Genomic DNA, 19,864 nt, shown 5'->3' with positions numbered 1-19,864 from the left:
TAATTTAATATATACTCAATACTCTATAATTAAAAATCTTTCATTAGGACAACCGCAGGACTTCGCCGGGAGTGGGTGCTAATCTGGAAAATTGCACCCGCTCCCAGCGAAATCGCGGTAAAATTTCAGCCACAACCACGTCTCACGATCGTCAGATAGGTTGTTACAGTCTGTAACGGAATCAATACGACGATCCAGCGAAAGCCTCGTGCACTCTAAGAACACGGAGCGACCCAAGGACTACCGCCTTCTGCATTTTTCCCGCAAGTGTTTTAGCATATTGTTGACACGCAGGGATGCTTTTTAGGCCATCAGCAAGTTAAAACTTGGCACCTCCAAGAGCGCCGATGATAAGGACGATTAGTTTAACAGAATATTCCGGGTACAATCGTTGCAACTCCCTTATAAGGTCTCGATACCTCTCCTTCTTTTCATTCTCCTTGGCTATGATGTTTTTATCAGCTGGTGCCAAAAAATCGATAACGAACATGGTTCGCTTCTCGAAGTCAAGAAGAACCATGTCAGGCCTCGAGTGAGAAACAGAAACAATTGTCGAGAATATAAAGTTCTAGTATATGCGGCACTTCCCATTCTCGATAATTGACTCGATTTCCCTAGGAGCATTTAGAGGAGCGATATTAAGGTTAATGCCGTAGGAGTGACAGAGATGGTAATAAAGCACTCTTAGTGCCGCATTGTGCCTTTGAATGTAGGCCGTTCCCGCGTGATTTGGACAGCTAGATAGTATGTGAGCTAAATGCTCGGGGTGTGCATGGCACACCCTGAAGCTATCATCAGGAATGTATTGGCTCTAAATGTGGCGACGGTATGTTAACGTGAAAATGACACCGTCTTGGCAGGCAAAAATGAAACCCTCCGTACTAGACTTCAATCCGGGCGATTTAAGGACAGCAAACGTTAGCTCACAAGACATTGACTATCCTTTACATTTCTGTGGAAGATACTGTGCATCCTCATATCGAGGATCTGTTCACGAAAGTCTTTCTCTTGTGTTTTCTTAATTCGGGCTTTCAGGAGTGAGTGCTCGAGATAGATAAGATTTGATGCATTTTGCTCACCCCGAATACTAAAGTTAAGTCCTAGTGTTTCAGCACCCTGCTCCGCTGCTTTGTACAGAAACGCTCCTTTGCCCACTTGTTTGTGATTCCTGAGCATTTTAAGAAGAGGTTCTCTTTCATTTGAAACTGTATGTGCTGTACCCAGAATAATCCTGTTGTGAAGACATTCAAGACTCAATATTCCGCGACCACCTTGACGGCGTGAGATGTACAGTCGCGGAGCGGAAGACTAAAGATGCATGCTTTTGTTCATGTGCATATCCTTTCTTGTCCCGATATCAAGGGATCTCAGCTCGTTCTTGGTCCATGGAACTACTCCAAATGAATAGAGTACTACCGGGACGGCAAGCATGTTCGTTGCAGATACTTTTTTCCTCGCCAACCGTTTGGAAGACTAAATCTGCCAGATGAGACGTTTGTATCTGCTTCGGAGAGTATCCTTTATGAATATGTCACATCCTGAATGCGGCTCTGTGGCACGCCCAGGTATGTATAAGTTTTTCCAGCGCAAAGGTGTCGTATAGCGATTCTATCAACGAGCTCAGGATTTTAAGGGATGCCATTAAGTTTTTCTTGTTTCAAATAAACCTTAGCGCATTTGTCTAACCCAAATTCCATTCCAATTTCCTTAGTATATCGTTCGACAATCCCTAGAGCTAGATGTAGTTGCTCGTTGTTTTTAACATAGATCTTAAGATCGTCCATGTAAAATACATAAGTGACCTTGTACTTTCGATCTGCAGATTTGCCGCACAAGTACCCGTCGGAATGGCGAAGTGCTAGAGATAGTGGCCATAATGTAAGGCAAAAGAGAAGTGGGCTCATGGTGTCGCCCTGAAAGACACATCTCTGAAAGGTGACCTTGTTAGTTGTCACACGATTTTTTCCAGATGAGATAGTAAATCTGGTTTTCCAAAGCGGTATCATTCTCTCTATGCACCTAACTATTTGCGGATGAACCTTTAAGATTTCCAAAAGACAGATGGTAAGTCTATGGGAGGTCGAATCGAAAGCTTTCCGATAACACAGCCACACAAAAAAAAAGTGTGCGGATCTGGTAACAAGGCACACGTATTCCTATTAATTTTGGGGCGCTGAATTCAAATTCGGTATCAAAAATCACCCATCACGTCATGGTTGAGCCATAACTTGAAAAAATGACGAGAAATCATGCACCTAGGCAAATAAATTTCAAAATAATGCCAGTGATGCAAATTTTCACTTCAAAAACATGTCGAAAATTGTGAAGGATAAACCCTTGCCTGATGTCAACTTATTTAACATAACTTTACCTAATAGAACCTGACCTCACATAACCTGAATTAACAGAAATTTATTGAACTACACGTAAAGCTCTGGAAGCATATTTTCCCAGTAGCAAATGTGTGCTACATCGAATGGGTCAACTCGAGCCTAACCTAGAAATAAATCTAACCTAGCCTAACCTTACCTTATAAAACACAATTAAACTGATTGTGTTGTCCCGTTGTGTTTGCGGTACCGTTTCATTCAGCTTCGGCTTAACCTACATAGAGGTTTAACCTATCCTAACCTAACAAAACCTGATCTAACCTAACCGATTACGCTGGCAAAGTTCTTTACGGCTGAAAGTTCTTGCGTACTTTCATATTTTCAGGGCAGATGGGACGAAGTCATGATGGCTGATTTTTGCTGAATGTTGAAAAGGGAAACGAATGTAGGTCTTAAACTTAAGCGTAACCCTTTGCATCGTTCCTTCGAAGAAAAAAGGACACGTTATAGCAGGCAGAAAATAGACTGAAATAGGTCTATAAATCAATTTAATTACGATTAAAAGCAAGATAAAATTAAACACGAAAGATAGTATAAATATATCCCTCAAGTTTAAGAAAAGCAGAGAGAAAAAATTTTTGAAAAAAACTCTTATTCATTTGCATGTTTAAGTTACAGTTCTACATTTTAATTGATACAAAGATTGTCAGGTTAATTGAAATGGGGTCAATTCTACTTGTAGTTCTAAGTTTCTTCAAATGAACGGGAACACTTAAGCCAAGTTGTGTTGAGTTAAGCAAAATTTCGTTAGGTTCTGTTAAGTTAGATTCATTTGTAGGTTAAGATCGAGTTAACCCATTAAATATAGCACACATTTAAGACTGAGAACCGTACGCTTACATAGCTCTACGTGTGGTTGAATTTCATTCGGCTAGGTTAGGTTAGGTCAGGTTTTGTTAGGTTAGGATAGGTTTAACCTCTATGTAGGTTAAGCCGAAGCTGAATGAGACGGTACCGCAAACACAACGGGACAAAACAATGAGTTTAATTGTGTTCCTTTAAGTTAAGTTAGATTAGGTTAGGTTAGGTCAGGATTTTTTAGGTTAGGATAGGTTTGACCTCTTTGCAGGTTAAGCGCAAGCTGATTTAGGTTAGGCTCGAGTTGACCCATTCGATGTAGCTCAAATTTGCTACTGGGAAAATATGCTTCTAGAGCTTTACGTGTAGTTCAATAAATTTCTTTTAATTCAAGTTAGGTGAGGTAAGGTTCTGTTGGGTAAAGTTATGTTAAATAAGTTGATATCAGGCATGGGTTGAACCTTCACAGTTGTCGACATGTTTTTGAAGTGAAAATTTGCATCCATAGCAATTCGTGTCTTGTTACCAGATCCGCACACTTTTTTTGTGTGGCTGTGTAATCAATCCAGGCCATCGATAGGTCACGCTGGTAGAATGCTGCATCTTTGCAGACACATTTATCGATGAGCAGGTTCTCCCGACATTCTGCTAAGCCTTTCCTTGAGCCTCGTTGTTCGTACATTTCTTTCCACACAGTTTCAACTGCCCGAACAATCCTATCATTTAGGATAGCTGTGAATATCTTATACAGTGTGTTCAGACAATTGATTGGCCTGTAATTCTTCAGGTCAACTAAGTTGCCTATTTTTGGCAGGAGTATTGTGCGCCCTTCCACCAACCACTCTGGAATCGGCTCTTCCGACTTTAAATATGAGGTGAAAATACGGGTCAAATGCTGATGGTTCGAAGAAAACTTCTTCCACCAGAAGGTTTTGATATAATCTGGTCCCGGTGCGGAATAGTTCTTCATCCCTCTTAATACTTTTTTCACCTCCTCGGTAGTGATGGGTGGGCATTCTTTATCAGGTGTTATGGGGGCAACACATAACTCCTTGAAGCTATTTATATTTTCTGATTCTTCGTCCAGTCTATGCTGAACTTTGTAGACTTCTCTCCAAAATACTTCGACATCTTCTGGTTTGGGTGGGTGTTCGACAGTAACTGGAGGGTTTTGGAAGAGTCGAGATGGATCAGAGAGAAACTGTTGATTTTCTCAGACCCACCTCTCCCACCGCTCTAGACTTCTCTTAGCGTTAGATAGTATCCGTATTCTCTCAACAATATTCTGCCTGATGAGTAAGCAGCTTTGACTTGTTACGTGTGTGATAATGGGTCCGGAGTTCGCGCGCGAACTTTCGAACCTTGTCGGTAAAATTCCTGCAAGATGTCATGTAGTCAATCACACACTGAATGTGGGACGCGTACTGTCTTGCCCAGCCTATCTTTATGGCAAGTTGATGCATTCGCCTTTTGGTCTTATGATTAACCGTTCGTTTTGTTTTACGGTTCGCATCGGCCAAAGCTCTCGCTGCATTATACACACAATAATTGATAGCCCAACGGTCGGATTCTCCGGAAAAATGTCCACGAAGCTCGTCATCCATTTCAGCCAGATCTTTAGGCTTGAGAGAAACCTTAGTTGTGATGTTTCTCCGGGTCGTAAAGCATCGCTCTTCATCTATTGGATGCCTGCCCGCAGTTGATCTTAGTGTCGCCTCTCTTTCTCTGTTGCCGGCTTGTTCTAGCTGTGGTAAAGTAGGCGTTCCGCTTACATAACCCCTTTTTCGGAGTAGTTCAGCATGGTTTCACAGACGTTGCTGTGAAAAGTGCGATAGCTCCGAGTGTTTCTCGCACCACAGAGCATGCAGCCGTGCCATGTAACCCCGTTCAGGGGCCACACTCGCGTCGTAGCACTCTAGCAAGTCGTGATTCAGTCGCTCCGTCCACTCAAAAGTCGCGAGGTCCCGCCGAACCATCGCATTGAATCCATTTTCATTGGTTCCCCCAGATCTACATTGGTCGGCATTGTTGCCCGACCCATTGTCGGGAGCCCTGCGCATTCTGTTGTTCTGAACCGCACTTACTACAACTATGTTTGGTGTTGCAATTGTTGTTCCCACGAGAAGTTAGGGAAAGGGGTTCGTCCATCCTTGTAGAGCCCCGCATGCAAGGATAAGGCTGCGTATTCTGAGAGGTCGCTCGGTATCCCAGAGTCACCGTTCTAGACACCTCACTCAGGTGCCATTCAGCTTTCGGCACGGTTCGAGCGTATCGGACACTGTAAGCTCACGTGGTCTTACCCCTTAGCCAATCGGCGTCGAATTAGAGGACCATATCGATACGATGTTTTGCGCGTGCCCCTGATAGTATATTAATGTTATCGGACTAATCTTTTTTTAATTTTTCAATAAATGAAAGGACAATAGAAACACAAGTATGTATTATTATTCTTTATTATGTAGTTTTTATTTGCACACAAATAACTGTCCATAATTCTGAAGATCACATAGACATCTGCTTATAATTAGTCAACATTTTTTTCGCAATATGTATTGATATCTTTTGTACGAAAATTACATTTTTTTCCAGTGTTCGGTAAGATGTTTTCACTTACCTCAATAATGTTTAGAACAGAGATTTAGTGTAATAAATTCATGAATACATATATGACATTATTATTGCACAAAACCAATAAAAAAACCTCCAACGTCAACCTAATTTAACCTACAGCCTGCATTATCTCGATTGCTTTCGCATCAGCTAGTGTAAGCGAATTCAGACATTTCAAAGCCCGGTAAAGTTAAAATATAACATTTCAATTAGAAAAAATTTAAATTGCATTTTTCACTTAACTTATTGTGCAAAACTCAGTACATATGTACTACATATCTCAGAGAAGGGGCTTCGAGAATGCCACTGCACTGGGCGAGTCACCTGATTCTTACAGTGTCCGCGATACAGCTGATGACAGTGTTCGAGGTGTGACAGTGTCCAAAGCTATAGTGTCCGAGGTTTGACTGTATATATCACCATTCTGGCGAAATTTTGCTATTTAGTAGTCAATTTTTTTTTTATTTGTCAAGTAGCGATAATTATGGAAATTTAACTTTATTGTTGGCAATTTTCTGGCGATCCGGCGATTTTTACGTTCTCATAATTTATGATTAAGAAAATATTAGAATTGTCGGAAATTTTGTATCACAGTTTTTCAACGGATCTCCACGTTCCGAGACCCCCCCCCCCCTACTGAAAATTCCTATATATATTCCTATATAGGTTCCTATATAGGAACCTACATCGGATCCTATATAGGATCCTAGATAGGAACCTATGTGTTTACCTCTTGGTTTCACCTATAGGAAATGACATAGGATCCTGTATATGTTTCTGCATGGGACCATATCCAGATGCGCAGTACTATTTTATAGCACTTACGGCTGCGCAGAAGTTTTTTTGGTCCTCCAGGAGTACCTAGAGACATACACACCGTTGGGTACCATGAGGTATCATTAGTTAGGTACCATTAGTAAGTCATTATTAGGTACTTTATTAGGGAGTGTCCTATACAGGCACCTATATAGGATCCTATGTCCTTTCCTATAGGTGACACCTATAGGTGACACCTATAGGTGAAACATATAGCATCCTATGTAGAATCCTATGTAGGATTCTGTATAGGAACCTATATAGGAATTTTCAATAGGTCCCTGAATCCGAACATCAATCTTTTACGATGGCATCTGTCAATCTATCTCTCAGGCCATCCGGCCGTTCGTCCGTAAACACGATAACTCTCGAAAACAAGAACGGGACAAATCGATCTTTCGCACACCTTTTGTAGGTCCTAAAAGAAAGGACGAATTTGTTAACAAACAATTTATCCTTTGAACTTTTTTTGAGAAAAAGAAATTTCTCAGAGTTATAGTATTTAAAAAAAGTTTATATCAATAGAAAATCATAATTTTAAGCCAAACAACGCCCGATATGAAAAAAATCAAGAAAAGAAAAACCTTAATTTTTGAAAATCGAGCGCGCGTCGCGAATGTCACGATGAGAATGTGTACCTCAAAGCCAACAGAAATTCGAGAAACTTCACCTTTAAATATACTTATTAAGTAGAAAATTCAGAATATGAAGACGCGTACAAATATTGCGATCTAAAAGATATCTTTTGGATCAAGCTTAATTCAAGTATTCCAAATGCAAATAATAAATTTTCGAGCGCGAGGTGCAACTATGTCCGAGCGCGAAATGCGACTTATTACATTATCGAGCGTGAAGCGCGATATTTCATCAGGCGCGCGCCCTAGGAGTACCGAAACATGCGAACCGCGCGGGATGAGAATGTGCACGCGAAGCATACAGATTTTTAACATTTGCACTGCTAATTTCCTGGCTATTTAGTGATTTTTAACAAAGTTTTCCAGACGACAGATGTTCGTTTGCGAAATTCTCACCCAAAAGAAAACCTTCCGTATCGGCTAATGCGTGTAGAAATTTATCGTGGCCTTCCGTAAGTTCGACAATGGCTAGTCAGTAATTTTCGTGGAAACTTAAATGAAAAAAACTGGCATGGTACTGTACAGACCCTGGAGAGTATTTCCTTCTTTTTTTATTGTAAAGTTCGCCATCTTTTTTCCTTGACAGAACGCCTGTCTATAAAATAGCGTGGCTATGACTAAGATGCCATTTTCATCGCGCGAAAAAGTTCACCCAGTTCGTGGCACTGCAAGTGTTTCAGTGCCTTGATAGTCGCGTTGATGTTTGGCCGTGTTTGGTCTGGGTGAAACTTACAGGTTTTATAGGTAGGTTATACTTTGCGTAATACTTGATTAATTATTAATGCAAAGTTGACGTAATTTAAAATTTCTTTGCTTATTTGTACTAGTAAAATTAGATGGAATCATCAATGTCACAAAAAATGATAATAATTGTAGATTATTATTGTGCAGTAGTACAATGTATCGTTTTTTGTATAGTTTTTCTTAAAATTGACATAGTTTTTATAACGTTAAATAATATAAGCGTTTATCAAATATAAATCTAGATTTGATTATGTTATATAGTACGGTAAACAGTACCAATGGTTAAGTTTACAGATATGTTTCCTAACCTCTTAACATAACCTAAAATAGTAGTCATAATCAGAGATGCCACAATGCAGATCAGAAATTAAAATTAAAATTAAATATTTTATAGCTGTTATTAAAGTATAATTTTTGTTTAAGAATATATGTAAATATATACTTTTTTTAATTCAAAGACTAGAGAATGAAAGATAAACATTAAAAAGGCACAGCCTCTGGTGTTTACATAAAATTTGGTTTATTGTAATTTTTTCATAATTTATTTTATAGAAATAAAGGATCAAAGGTTTGTAGGTAACATGTGAAATTAAAGTTTTAAAAAGTCAAGTAAATTTCACTTTGTTTTAGTTTTGAGATTATTATTCGTCACGTAGAAGATGATTTTCTGTTAATATTGTTCAGCCCACATTTCTTTCAAATTCTTAGATAATTGTTTTAAGTTTACAAATTACAATTTGAATTTATTTAATAATGTCTTGAAATATATAGTAGGTGGGAAAAGTAAAAAATTGAAAATCTTAAAACGGCCTACTATAAAAAGTGTTATTGCAAAAAAAAAACTTTTGAAAGTGTTTTCTATAGATATGCAAATTAGGGTAATTTTTCTTTGTACAGTGTTGATATTACATAAAAGTAAAACAATAAAATTTGTGTTTAAATTGCAGTTATAAATGAATGAATTTAGTGGTCAATGACTACTCCTTAAAACTGTAAAGTTTAAGAAGAAATTTCTTTGTACCATGAAGGAATTTGTCTGGTTAGATTTTCCAGTACAAATTGAACACATGCCATACTCAATTATAAAATTTGTTCAACTTCAATAAAAAATAACCGAATAATGAAAAATATAATTTTTTATTATTTAAAAAGATTCTAACTGAAACAAAAATTGCATATTTAATTTAAATTCCTTATCTGCATTAATTACGAAAAAATGCAGATGAAAAAGAAGTATTACTTTGATTTATTGCATAAATCAAGAATCTGTTATTTTTATTTAATAAAATATAAATTAACGATACATTATATTTGCATTCGAATGTAGCGCCACAATTTTATCTCCGAATATCAGCACAATACACAACGACAACATTCAAAAATTTATACCAAAGAATTTATTACTGTGTATCTGAAAGTTGTTGCTCTATTTAAGATGGCAACAGTGCTATACTGGGCAGCGACACGCGATATAACTTGCTCATTATAATTACACCTCGTGGTCGCGTAGAGAGTAAAAATCGTCGTAATTTGCCACTTTTTCAGCAGAGAATCTGTTTTAATAGTGCTAATTGTTCCTAAAAGTGTAACTTCGGCTTCGTTGTATCCAAAAAGTGCAAAACCAGGTCGGGATCGCATTTATAAATATTTTTTTATGAACTGTAACATTCCAAGAAAAGTGAGGTTATTGATTGTTTTTTTCCATACAGTTAACTCATAATTCGTAAAAACAATATAATATTTCTTAAAATATTATAATTTCATTGCTTCTAAATGTTTAACGCAAAGGAAAGCGTTCGCGGAGAAGACCAATGATTATCGCAGAGGTAAATCTTCCAATTATAAATTAATTAATATTACATTATACTGTACTAATTGCATTAATATACAATAAAAAAGATTGTTCATTCAATGATGTGATGTAGTAAACATTTATTTTGGATCTCCCCCGTTTAAAATAAATAAAAAAAATTTGTATGGTTTTAGCGTAACAGCCCATGTTCAGACCTTACGAGTTCACCTTTACAGAAACTTGCCAGTGTCTAGACCAGCTGATCAGGCCCTCGACGTTTTCCACGACAAATTTCTACACGGGGAGAACCGAACTTGAATGAGCAAAATTAGTCTGTATTAACTTTATCAGAAATGATGTTTTTTCAAAGATTTTATCAAAAATTGTTTTTACATTTCCTATAGGAGGTATGTAAATTCGCTTTATAAGTTGAGTAAGTTTCACTATAGTAATATTTTTAAATGTAGCATAATAACCTTATGACAGCGTTCAATCACTTATGCTGTTCCTTCAGGAGAATGTATTAATAATTATTATAACTTTGGATGCAGTGAGCCAAGGAATCGTTGAATACTTGTTCATATAAGAAAACAATTACAAATTTTTAGATTTGTAATTCACATATTTAATCAGCCGATTATCTGTCATATTGGGATAATCCATTTTAATTTCAAAATTCTATTAGGGGACATCCAGTGTTTACGTAGGAATTATTTTGAACATTTTCAGACCGCCCCCCCCCTGCTCCCCTCCCATTGAAAAGATTCGTAAAATTTGTATACACCCCAACCCTTTCTTAGGTAAGATCTTATATTTTTCATCTAATATACAGATTATATATTAATTATTTTTAATGAAAACGAGATTTTAAAAGATTTCAAGGGTTTTAAAAAGGTTCGAAAGACTTCCAATGGTTTCAAAATATTCTAACAGATTTCAAGGAATTTTAAGGGATTCCAAAGGACTAAGAAGCATTCAAATGAATTAGAAAATGTTTATACGGATTCCCGCGAAGTCTATTAGAAAGGCTATTAGAAAAGAACCTACTTTTCGGTTTGCCCACTTCGAGATATTATCTACTTAATAACACAACTAATACAACTATTAGGTTAAATCACGCATGCACTAGAACTCTGAAGGACATAATTTAATGAAAAGAATTAAAGCACAAAATATTATCGCAATTATAGTAGATATAATGACTTGAGAAATATCATTTGCAGGTTCTGTAGCAAAGTTGTCAACATAAAGGCATATACATATACGGAGAGACTTTGGATTTTAATATTTCTTTTATCGCATATCCATAATTCAAATAAAGTGTAGAATTTAGGGATAATCGAGGTTCAGTTTGAAAAAGTCGAAAAGTGACTATGAAAATGCAGACTAATATCTTTGATTGGAAGAAATCGTGCCAATTATATAATCTTACATATAAAAAATTACAGTATTTCTAAGTCGCTGTATTAAATATTGTAATGGATTCGAGTAACGAAAATTAGTGTAGTGCTTTGAAAGAAGTGAAACAGAATGTTATACATTTCGTTACGTAGGCCTTGCAATCTTCCTAAGCCACTATACGAAAAATAGGGATCACGTGATGTTGTGTTTCATGCTGGCGCATGGCAAAAATGAAGCCGGAGAGAAGTGTAATGAACGCACACTATTCCATAGATTTCAATCCTTCTTAATATTATATATGTGTATACGCTCGGATTTTGCTCGCTGGCTACAGTGGGTTTGTTTACGAAGATTATGTTAATGCCTATACGCATATATCAACCTATCTTATATCTACAATTCGCACGCATTTTGTTGAGACTCATGATTCTTTCGGTCCTTATATACTAAACGGGAGAAACGTATCAATACTTGTGAGAAACTTACAGTGCTGGGTCAGAAATTTGAGGTGCTCTAGGCTTAATTAACTATGTATTACACACACACACACACACACATTGAAAATACTTTTAGATATTTGAAAAAGTTTAAATTGCTGTGAAATTGTTGAATGAAAAAGTGTAATTTCTGACTTGCCATTCTTTATGCATAAAAAAATTAATTTTTTTGAAAACCCCCACACGGGAGAAACAAAAAAATTAAAAGAAGAAAGTTGTGATGAGAATGTGCCCACGCAGAAGGTGGATTTTATTTTTGTTTACTCTTTATTATCTATTTTAAGATTAAAATAAAAACTGCGCATGCTATTAAAAAGTGATTCATAACAAATTTGTGCATCTTTTTCAAATTCACAATTTCTGTCTTTTCATCTTTTTCCATATTTTGCATGTGCTTGAAGTTCTGCATCATCGTTAGGATATATCGTTCGTCTTTTTGAATACTATAAATATTCGTACAGAGAATGTTTGAATCTTGAAAAAAGGTTTTCTCAAACTATTCAACTATAAATTTATAATTTTACTTCAGTACATATGCATTTTATCCTTTTTCTATTCTAATGTAAAAAAACCATTAACAGCGGAAACTAAAATAACATAAGCATTTTCTTGCAAATCATGGGCTTAAGAGATTTTAGGATATGAATCTCACGTTCCACATTTTTGAGGATGGAAAACCACAAAAATTTACAAAAATCGAATACGTTTATACAACCTCTGAAAACAAATTTATTTTCTGTGCTTGCTTCACCTCATAAAAACGGAATAAAACAAGAGAGCGCTCGCCCTGTGCTGCAAGACATAGTGGGGAGGTCAACAGACCCATATCGCCCGTGCTTGACTCGTCTCTCCCTCTATATCGATAAATTCTTTTCCTTACACACTCCTTCCCTTTGTCGATTTCAAGTCGTATTGATTAAAATTAATATAATGTACCTTATTTTATAATATCTATCCGGTTAGGCTCAAAAATGAAATACTTGATAAAGTAAACGTAGATAGAACAAAATGTTAAAAAAAAATATTATTGAGTTCAAATTAATTCTAATTAAATTGTACAGATCTTCTTTTTGCATGATAGTCGATCTTTGTTAATCTGAAAGCATACAAAGAATACAATTTTATTTTGTGATTTTAAGATTAGTCTCTGAATTACTCTAGATTTTACTTTCTCATGTTAGTAATCTTGTTGCTTATGTACGAATAAGTGTTTTTAGTTCAAGGTTTCGTCATAATATCAGCTAAATTTTCATCAGTGCAAATCTACTGCACTTTGACCTTTTTTTCATCAACGCATTGTTTGATGAAATCACTATGTTAATCTGCCATGGACTTTCTAGATCCAGTTTCCTCTCTGAATGCTAACATATTATGAATGTATTCCAGATTCATGTCGAAAGTTATAAGTTTGTGGCTTCCGTCCATTTCAGTACAGTCTCTCGCTGAACGGTTATCGCACCATATTGTTACTGGAAATAGAGTACTTCCGATTATGTATCTGATTGATTTGTCTAATGCTATTAACTCCTGACATGTATCACTCGCAGGTAAATATTCTGCTTGGCAAGTAGACCAGGTTGTAGAGGATTACTTCTGACTTCTCCAAGCAATCACATCTCCAAATAATTTTATTATATAACCACTCGTAGGTGTGGAATTTTCACAGTCTCTGAAGCTCGAATCAGTTAATGCCTCTAATTTATCTAAATTTGATGTAAATTTCAATCCTAACTCTGCTGTACTTCTCAAATACCTTAAAAATCTTTCAACTTCATTCCAATCTTCTTCAGTTGGATTTAACTGATTTCTTGCTAGATGATGTACAGCGTAAGCTATATCTGGGCGTGTAGCGTTTGTCAGATATATTAAGCTCCTAATAGCTTCTCTGTAAGGTAGTCTTTTGATTTCACTTCTTTTCTCTGGATTGTCTTCTGATGATTTTACCCTCTTGTTTCTATATTTCACTTATCGTGTTATTATTAGTGTTCTCTGAGTATTTCACTGTTTCATATTAAATCTCTCTAGGATTTTCTCTGTGTAAGCAGCTTGATAAAATACAATATATTTCTCCTTTATGTCCTTCTGAGTGGTCATGCCCAAGAAATTTCGGGGTCCTCCCAAATCTTTCATTTGAAAAGCATTGCCTAGAAGAGTTTTAATTTCAATAAGCTTCTCTGAATCATTTGCTGGCAATTAGCATGTCATCTACATATAGACCATAGTTAATTTTCCACTTTGCCTCCAAGTAAATAGGCATGGATCATGTAGATCATTTTCTAAGTCTAGTGTACTTACCTTTTTGGAAAATTTATTGTTCCATTTCTTTGAACTTATTTTCAACCCGTATATAGACCTCTTTAACTTACAAACTTTAGTAAGAGTTAGGCTCTCTGAAATATTCACACCCTGTGGACTTTCCATGAATACCTCTTCCTTTAGTTCTCCGTTCAAGAATGCTGTCTTGACATTCATTTGACACATTTCCAATTCTTCTTTATTTCCTGTAGAAGTAACTGCTCTAATTAGTGACAGTCTTGAAATTGGTGCCTAAGTTTCCTTTAAATAATATTTATTCTTATCTTTAAAACCTCTGGAGACAAGTCGAGCTTTGTACTTTACTGTTCCATCGTTTTCGACACTGAGAAAATAAACCGTTAACCGATCTGTATAAATAGCTCGGTTAAAGACATATTATTTGAAAAGAACAGAGTAATGGTTGTAAGTAATCATGTGCTTGTTGCTATCACAGCAGAGCTAAAACGGTTAAAGTTAAATTGTAAAAAATAACACATTACTTGGTTGTCAGAACCGAGTTTGACTCTGCAAAATTTGAATGAGTAGTTCTTTGCTAGGATAAAACGATTGTTTCGGTTAAAAGCAAACAAATGCTTTGTGATAAATTTTAACCAAGCTACACCTATTAGTTATATTTTCACAAGCAAACTAGTCACTTTTTACACAACCAATATGCTTGTTATTTTTTCTCAATGAAATTGTCTGTTTTTAATCAATCAAATTTACTGTTTTTTTTTTAACATTCTTAGTAGCTGAATCTAACAAATTGAAGTTGATAAGTTTCAATCGACTGTTTTTGAACTTGATAAAAGTGAACCAAGTTGATTTGCGAGTTTTTAACCGAGTAGAGATATAATTTTAGCAGAATTGCGCAGGTATCGCAGTAAGGACAGTCGAAGGGACCGTTGTCTGCGCAATTAAGAAGGGAGCCATCGCTAATATCGTTGTTAGCGTCATTTCGCTTCGACTCCATTCTTTTGTGGTAGTGATTGTTATAGGATTCAGTTGCGCGTGAAAAAATAGTTATGTTAAATATGTTTTGTTACAATTCTTTTCCATAATTATTCTAGAATGATTACTGACATCATCCGTACGACAGAGATGTACATTATCAGAATGATAGAGAACTGAAAAACGACCCTAATCTCAAAATAATGCACATGCATAACATTTTTATTTAGCACAATAAACTTTGTTTGTTATTATGCCTCAAAAACAGTCGAGGGACGTCCGTTATGATATTTTATTGTATCTCCGAATTGTTTTTTTTTACTGAACTGTACCCGATTGACCATATGACAAAATATCACATGCCTCTAAATCGAAATATTATTATTTCTGACACCAAAATTTTTGAATAAATAAGTTGATGTTTGTAGTGCATAATTACTAATTTTTAAGCAATAAAAATTATTATTAGGTAGAGAATTATTTTTAGATTGTTATTATAGAATATTATTACAATCAATGCAGTGAGAATGCAGTCGGTTGCGACAGCCAAGTACATTGGTTACTGTAACCGAGTAGGTTAGTTGGCGTAGCAGAGACACTCGGTTGCGACAGCCAAGTACATTGGTTACTGTAATCAAGGCTAGGTCAGGTTGGCTAACGTAACAAAGTAGGTTGCTAATTTTAATAAAAAATTTTAGCCAATATAACTTGGTTAAATTTTACAACGAAGTTTGCAGGTGCTATATTAGCAGTCTTACTTGGCTATTTTCAGCAGAATTTTGGTTATTTTCATCAAGTATGTTTTCTCAGTGGACTTTCTTTTTTAAAACCCATTTGGAATCAATGATATTGACTTTTTTTCATTAGGTTTTTCTTTAGGTCTGTCAATAATATTCCATACATCGTGCTCTTCTATAGAACATAGTTCTTCTTCAATAGCTTTTTTCCATAGTACTTTATCCTCTGAATGATTGCCTCCTCATATTGTTGGGTGATTTTGTGTTGATGCCAAAAGAATATGTGTATCGAGCAAAGCTAATAACCTCAATTTTCTTGGCTTTACTTTTTGTGACAGGACCATCAATTTTATGTGATTGATTCTCTGGTGACATATCTCTGATTAACTTTGAATTTTGTTTGCCTTTTCTGTGTTAATTTTTTTCGATTTGTTTTTCTTTTCGTTGGCCAAGAAATAGGTTTGATCGGACCCATTACATCTGAATGTATTATTTCGAGTGGCCTATCCGCTCTTCTCCTATTTTTTTTAAAGAGCAGTTTCTCCATTTTCGATAATATGCACACTTCGTATTCTCTGATAGACTCATCAAACTTCACATGTTGCAAACACTTTTCCTTTTTCGTAGCATTTTAAGATAATTTAGGGATGTATGACCCAGTCGGATATGCCATAACATTGCTTCGCTTTGTTTAACCGCTGAATTAAATTTGCCAGGTGGATCCACAAGTAACTCAATTAAAAGTGTCAATATTAAAGTCATCTACTTAAATTATCTTATGAGATATCAGATTGGTATCAATTATTTTCTCGGAATTTATAATTTTGTTGTTTGACTCAATGAGCTCCTCTGAATTTATATTCTGATTGGTTAAATCTATAAGCTTTTGTAAATTCTCCCTCCCAATTTCAGAATCTGTTTCTTTTGCTGACATCACTTTGAAAATATTCATTCACTCCAACGATCTTCGATAAAACCCATTCAAAGAAGAAGTAGAACATCTTTATAAACAGATTGTTAAGATCATTGTAGATGGATTCTGCGGCAACTAATCTTTCTTCATGCTACCTCAAGGGGAAGAAAGTTTGAAGAGGTAGCCATTGTTCCAAAAATCGTTTCACAATCTGAAAATAATTATTTAAATGATAATTAAAGGTAGTATAGGGATCAAAATTTTTAATTTTTCAGTCTCTGTTAAAAAAAAAAGAATAAATATTCCTTGCTAAGTCTTCACAACGCCGCGGTAAATTTTCGCAGCCCTTGAATGCACACATGTCTAAAGAATGGCATATACATTTGATTAAAATGAGACCAGCAACAATCTTTGCATTCTCGTAGCCATACCGTTTTTGCTTCCAAACATTGTATTACAACCGTCACTGGCAAAACCAATGATTTGAGTAACAAGAGCCTTTACAAAGTACCCGTAAAGACCCCATTGGGTCCCTATTCGGTTCCTTTTTTAAAAAAAACTAAAAAAATCAGCAAGATCAACTTTTAAACTGTTGGAATTCGAATTCTAAGTTAAATTTTCTATTAGAAACTCAAGTATCAATCGCAATACTTTTTTTTGCAGCGTTAAAAAATTTAGAAAAAGGCCATTAACTTCTGCAGAAGGTGACTTCAAGCGCATCTCTAATAGCTTAAGTAGTATGTTGCACGCGAAGTTTAAAAATAAAATTCTCTCTCATTTGCAATGCAGAGTTGTTGTCTGAGGTTTCCACTGCGTGGCGATAGCGTCAAGGTCCAAAGGGGTCTTTACGGGTACTTTGTAGAGGATCCATTCGGGACCTTCGGTCCACCAGGGAAAGCGTAAAGTATACACAAAGATAAAGAAGTAGAAAAATTAATAGGTACCTTTCACCAGTTTGGAATGTTTCGTCCCCTCTGCATTGTGCACGTGTTGATTCTTTGTTAACCGGTCTTAATCAAGAAGATCTTGTGGGGTCATTTTGACATCCTACCCTGTAATTTTGAGTCCTTTTTTCCGTTTTCTTCGAACTATCTCCTCGGGTCTTTTTTATTCGCTCAGGTGCTTCTGAACGATCTCTCTTTCGACTTTCCCGGGATAATTAATTAATAGGTACCTTTCACCAGTTTGGAATGTTTCGTCCCCTCTGCATTGTGCACGTGTTGATTCTTTGTTAACCGGTCTTAATAAAGAAGATCTTGTGGGGTCATTTTGACATCCTACCCTGTAATTTTGAGTCCTTTTTTCCGTTTTCTTCGAACTATCTCCTCGGGTCTTTTTTATTCGCTCAGTTGCTTCTGAACTATCTCTCTTTCGACTTTCCCGGGATAATTCACGTTTTTTCAGCCATTTCGTCTTCTTTGCACCATGCGTTGACAACAGATGTCAATTTGTAAACAACAAATGTTCCAGAAATGAAAACAGAAAGTGATAGGGTGCGCGAATGCGGGAAATTCAAAATCCATAATGAACCGAACCATATCATTCGTTGATTGACTTATATGAACTAGGCTTTAATGTAAGCGATGATTGATTGGTCAAGCATTCTGCTTCATATAGCGCGGAAAATAATTCTGATTGGCTATTATGCGTCATTATTTTGGTTAAAACAATTAAAAATAGAAATATTTTACAATTATGGTATGTTTAAGAGGTGTAGTACGCGAGGGATGGTACATGGTACACGACTCTAAATTGTGGTACGATTACATAATTATGGTACGGTTCGGCAACGCTGGTGCAGACCACACATATACACCACTCGCCGATATTCAACCTTGCGTGTTACCACTTGAGCTGGTCAGTTTTGGGCTGTGCACGCATAGGCATGGGTCACGTATAGGGTCCTAATGATTTCTCTAGTCAATGAGCAGACTACACTTGACACAAGTTTTATCTGAACACTGACCCTGGGGTTTATTAAATATGCTTAATATTTTCTAGTCAATGAGTTTCAAAAAATTATTTAAGAAGCCAGCAAACCAGGTCCAGCTGCAAGGCAGCCTAGAGCTGACCAAGGACCGCCCTATGTCATGAACGGCCCTGGATTATTCACGAGAATCGTAAAAAAAAGAGCCAAGTACTCTGCTTGCCCGTGAAACGACTCTCAAACGCCGTGATACGCCTCGACTAAATGAGCCGACTCGTACACAAGATTAGCCATGATACACTCGAATACAAGGCACCCGAGCGCGTCACGAAATTCGGAGACCCACGCACTTAACGCACGAGAGTGAGAGAGAGAGGGAGAGAGAGGAAGAGAGAGGAAGAGAGAGAGAGAGCAAGTTGGCGTCATACTCGGAAACAATTTTACTTGTAAACTGATTTTTTGGCGGTCGGTTCGGCTTAGGGTCCTCTTAGAGCCGCACTTGGCCGTCTCTCATGGCCAGTCCAGAATGACAGTTGTAAGCGTCGACGTTCGAACGTACATGCGTATTTGACGACATACGCACCTTGTGACCAAAGGTCGCAGCGAGAAAACGAAAAATGCGAAACGCCAAAACCGCTCAGATAGTTGGCAACAACGTGCGTATGGCGTCAAAATACGCATATACGTTTGAACGTCGACGTTTACGACTCTCACTGTGGACTGTCCCTAAAACCCCCAACTTCACACAGTGCACCCGCCAACGAAAATGGCTTGACCGCTCCTCACACTTCATTGTCGCCCGACTCTCTGAACTCCCGTCGACAAAACACGCTATTACCCGCCTCTCAGCGGCCCCGACGTGATCCCACTGAATTTTTGACTAATTCACATTTATCTAACAGTGCATTCTTAAATTTTATATTTTCTACTACTCTCTTAATTTATAGGTTATTCTTTTTAATATTACCACATTAACACATACTCTTTTTGTATAGAGAAAACCCAAATACCATGTAGGATATGAATCTCACGTTCTACACTTTTGAGAATGGGAAACCACGAAAACTTACACGAATTTAACACGTTTACATAACATCTGAAACCAAATTTATTTTCTCTGCTTGTTTTACCTCATATAAACGGAATAAAACAAGAGAGCGCTCGTCCGGTGCTGCGAGACGTAGTGGGGGACATATCGCCCAGGCTTGACTCGTATCTCCCTCTATATCGACAAAGTCTTTTCCATACAGAGATACAACTTTTCATTCTCCTTGGCTATGATGTTTTTGTCAGCTGGTGCCGAAAATTCGATAACGAACATGGTTCGCTTCTCGAAGTCAAGAAGAACCATGTCAGGC

Source organism: Belonocnema kinseyi, chromosome 8 (assembly GCF_010883055.1).
Source record: "Belonocnema kinseyi isolate 2016_QV_RU_SX_M_011 chromosome 8, B_treatae_v1, whole genome shotgun sequence".
NCBI lineage: Eukaryota > Metazoa > Arthropoda > Insecta > Hymenoptera > Cynipidae > Belonocnema > Belonocnema kinseyi.
This window is presented reverse-complemented; position numbering follows the sequence as displayed.